At 41.8% G+C, this 4025-nt stretch overlaps 1 long non-coding RNA gene across 1 annotated transcript; it reads left to right on the forward strand.

Moving 5' to 3' along the window:
- Positions 1 to 423: 423 nt before the first annotated feature.
- LOC142448951 (uncharacterized) lies at positions 424 to 3775 on the forward strand. Its single transcript, XR_012784539.1, has 3 exons — positions 424 to 586; positions 2707 to 2740; positions 3639 to 3775. It is a non-coding gene; the product is annotated as an uncharacterized LOC142448951 (long non-coding RNA).
- The last annotated feature ends 250 nt before the right edge of the window (positions 3776 to 4025 follow it).

The following is a 4025-nucleotide window of genomic DNA, read 5'->3' on the forward strand; positions in this document are numbered from 1 at the left end:
AGAAATCTTATGTCTGACAAATTTCCTTTAGTCATTTTAACAAAAAAAAATTTTCTCCTTACTAAAAACTTGTAACAAAATGAGGGCAGATAAATACATTTTCACTTCCACAGAGAAAGCTGATCCTGAGAAGTCCCAAGAAGATGGAAATCACGTTTGGGATCCAGGTTCATTTATCACCTGGACAAAGGGCTATACATTTATGCTTTTGCAGAATAAAGCTGATGGACTCCCCTTAGAAGGATGCAACCATGTTTGGAGAAAGATGAAGGACAAGGAAGAGATAAAGAAACCACCCAATCTGAACCATAATTCTGTTTCCAGGTTGCTAACAGCCCAGAAGAGAAGGCTTATTTGTTTATGTTTTCACAGGGAAAGGAAATAAGGCCCACAAGGTGCTGTGATCTGAGAGTTAAGAAAACAGTCCAGAAACTTCTGTCCTGCTACTGAAGTTATCCTAAATGTCAAGAAGACCTCGCAGATTCCTGAGAAAGGCAATTGCTGCCTGTTGAGACATTTCTAGCATTGCTCATGCTGTTTAAAGGATGCTCTGGGACTCTATCACAACTGAATATCTTATACAATGGTGAGTGGACTATTACACCAGACTGTTCATTTGCTAAAAGACCAAGATTTTGGACATCAATTAATACTAAAATGTGATTGGAATGTAACTGATTTCTGGGTAACCCCTTACCTTTATAATGTAGCATTGTATAATTGGGATTTGATTAGAAAACATTTGCAAGGGTTTAAGGGAAACATTTAATTAGATGTGATTCAGCTAAAAGAATATTTTCTATACATTCAAGGGCGGATTTAAGGCATCCACCAGCTCTGCGGTAATTAAACAATTGGTGGATGGCATAGAGCAGCGGTTCTCAACCTGTGGGTCGCAACCCCTTTGTGGATCCAAAGACCTTTCACAGGGGTTGCCTAAGACCATGAGAAAACACCTTTCTTATGGCCTTAGGAACCGAGGCACCGCTCCTCTATCCGTCTCCAGGCGGGTCTGCCCACAGGCAGATAAGCCCACATACGAGTGAGCGCCCAGCCTGAAGACTGTTACCCATGCCACACCATGCTTCAAGAAAAAAATTTCATTTATTTTCAATTAGAAATAAATATTCCACAATATATAATTATATATTGTTTTGTGATTAATCACTATGCTTTAATTATGATCAATTTGTAACAATGAAAATACATCCTGCATATCAGATATTTACATGACAATTCATAACAGAAGCAAAATTACAGTTATAAAGTAGCAACAAAAATAATTTTATGATTGGGAGTCACCACAACATGAGGAACTGTATTAAAGGGTCATGGCATTGGGAAGGTTGAGAACCACTGGCATAGAGAGAAGCAGGCCCTGTGTCCTTGGTTTCCAAGTACTTTTCGTGGCTCAAGTTCCGGTCTGACTGTGCTGCTTGTCATCATAATTTTGATGCCCATAGTCTCATGCTGCTTCTCTAAGAAACTAAGATAGGAAGAAAGAGCATGTTGCCTCGATGATGCTGTACATTTTAAACGTAATACATAAGGGGGAAAGGTGGGAAACTAGCACTGAGGTCAATATGTCTGGGACTTATTCCCTGAGTTGTACAGAGGGAATCTGGAAAGCTAGTATTCCATGGTAGGAAAGCCACCACTTTGTTACGTTAGAGATAAAGTCCAAGTGCATTTTCCTGTGTTAAATATCATTTCCACAGATTCTCCCCTTAAAGCTATGCTGCCTTAAAGTGTCTCCCTATAGAACAGTGGTTCTCAAACTTCCTAATGCCTCCTCCCTTTAATATAGTTCCCCATGTTGTGGTGACCACCCCACTAAAAAATTATTTTCATTGCCCCTTCATAACTGTAATTTTGCTACTGTTATGAATTGGGTGACCCCTGTGAAAGGGTCATTCAATCCCCCAAAGGGGTCGTGACCCACAGGTTGAGAACTGCTGCTATAGAAGGAGACATTCCTATTTGCTCTGTCTTCCCACCGTGGCATCCAACCCCTCTCATACCTTTCCCCCAATAGTAGTTGGGCATACGTGGGCTTTATCTCCTGAGCCTGGATTCAAAATGTTTACCATAAGCCTGAATTTTTTACTTGAGTACATTAAATTTATCATTTAATATACCTTGACAGCTTTCAATGTATAATCAGTACCCATGTTGCCCCTGTAGCTCTTTGTAAATTTAATACACAAAAGGGGGGGATTGTGGGATTAAAAAAAGCTTTTCCTCAGGTTGTCTCCCCCAAATATATGTCAGATATAGGACACTGTTTGGAACAGATGGTAAATGATTGTAGCATACTTGGAAGCATGCTGCTTAGAAGTTTTCTCCCTAAAGGCAGCAGCCATCCAGGGCAATCAGACTATTGTCTGGTCCCCTTTAGGTGGGGCTCACACCCTACTGATAAGGATAGTGATAGTTTCCCTGGAGAGCCCAGAGACTAAGTCTAGCCAGCTCAAGGATGATCAAGGTTAGGCTGCCATCTTGAATCTAGGATCCACCCATCTTGTCACATGTATACCCCTCATCCCTCTTTTCCTATTGCATGTGCACCCCTAGATCATCCCCCTCCCATTGTTGCATTGTCTATGTTACAACCTCTTCTTACCTGTAATCAGGGGGCTTGCATGCCCCAAGTATATATAAGCCTTGGTCAGAAATATATTGTCTCTCTCTTCCCACTCTCTGCAGAGACCTGGCTGCTGAGACCATGGCCATCCAGGAGGTGAGTATGCTACCAGAAAATGTGTCTGATGCCTTTATTTTTATCTTCTCTCCTACCACTCCCATCTTCTATGACTTTACTATAATCTTTCTATATTATCACCATACAATTGGGTCTATGGACCCATGTTGTTGCCAGAGGCTGGTTACTCTGACATAAACTTATTAGATAGCAAAAAGAAACAAAGGTAATCAAACTGGAAAAGAAGTAAAATTCGCTCCCTTTTCAAATGGTATTATTCTAAAGGTAGAAAACCCCAAACACTCAAAAAGAAAATTTGTTGGAGATAATCGAAAGGTTCAAGCAATGTGTCAGGGTACAAGATTAACATACAACCTGCCTTTCCCCCCAGAAGAATTTAGTTCAGAGGACATCACTGAAGCTGCAGCTCAGGGAGAGGGATATGTCTGATCAGAGCACATGGGAGCAAATGAAGGGTGAGGAAGAGAGAGTGGAGCACATCCTGGCCCACCAAACCTTGAGGACGATATTCCCACTCAGAGCAGCCAATCCACAGAGAAGACCATATGCCCAGTCCCACTATGAGACATGACATCCCTCACTGACCCATAGCCCTACAGGGGCCAACACTGGCGACACAGTGTGGGAATTGCACCCAATCTGGTCCCACCACACCGAGGCAAAACACTAAAGGCATATAACAGAGCAGTAAAGGGGAACAGAGCAACAAAGTCCCCAGGGAATACCAAAAATAGACTTTGGGGCCAGGACTTGACAACCCATCAGACTCGGGAGAAATCACTCCTTAAGACCAACAAACAGTCCTTGAACTAACTACAGGCTTTTCTTTGTTGTTGTTGTTTGTCATTGGCTTTGTGTTGTTGTTTTGTTGCTTTGTTTTGCTGTCTCATTTTTGTGCATGTTATTATCTCTGCAGGTATGTCTAAATATGATAGATTGGATGAACAATCTGGAAGAGAAAACAATGGGAGCGACGGTTTCGGGGGGGACATGGGAGAGAGAGGTGGGGAGAAAGGAAGTGGTGTTAACAAACCCATAGACAAGGGGACAACAAGTGATCCAAATCGGTGGTGAGGAGGGTGTGGGAGGCCTGGTAGGGCGTGATCAAGGGTAATGTAACCAATAGGAATTACTGAAACCCAAATAAAGGCTGAGCATGATAGTGGGACAAGAGGAAAGTCAAAGGAAATAAGGAAAGAGCTAGGAGGCAAAGGGCATTTATAGAGGTCTAAAAAAAAGGCATGTAGGTATGTAAATACATTTATTTATGAGGATAGGGAAATAGATTTATGTGCATATATTT

This window comes from Tenrec ecaudatus, chromosome 5 (genome assembly GCF_050624435.1).
Source record: "Tenrec ecaudatus isolate mTenEca1 chromosome 5, mTenEca1.hap1, whole genome shotgun sequence".
Classification (NCBI taxonomy): Eukaryota; Metazoa; Chordata; class Mammalia; order Afrosoricida; family Tenrecidae; genus Tenrec; species Tenrec ecaudatus.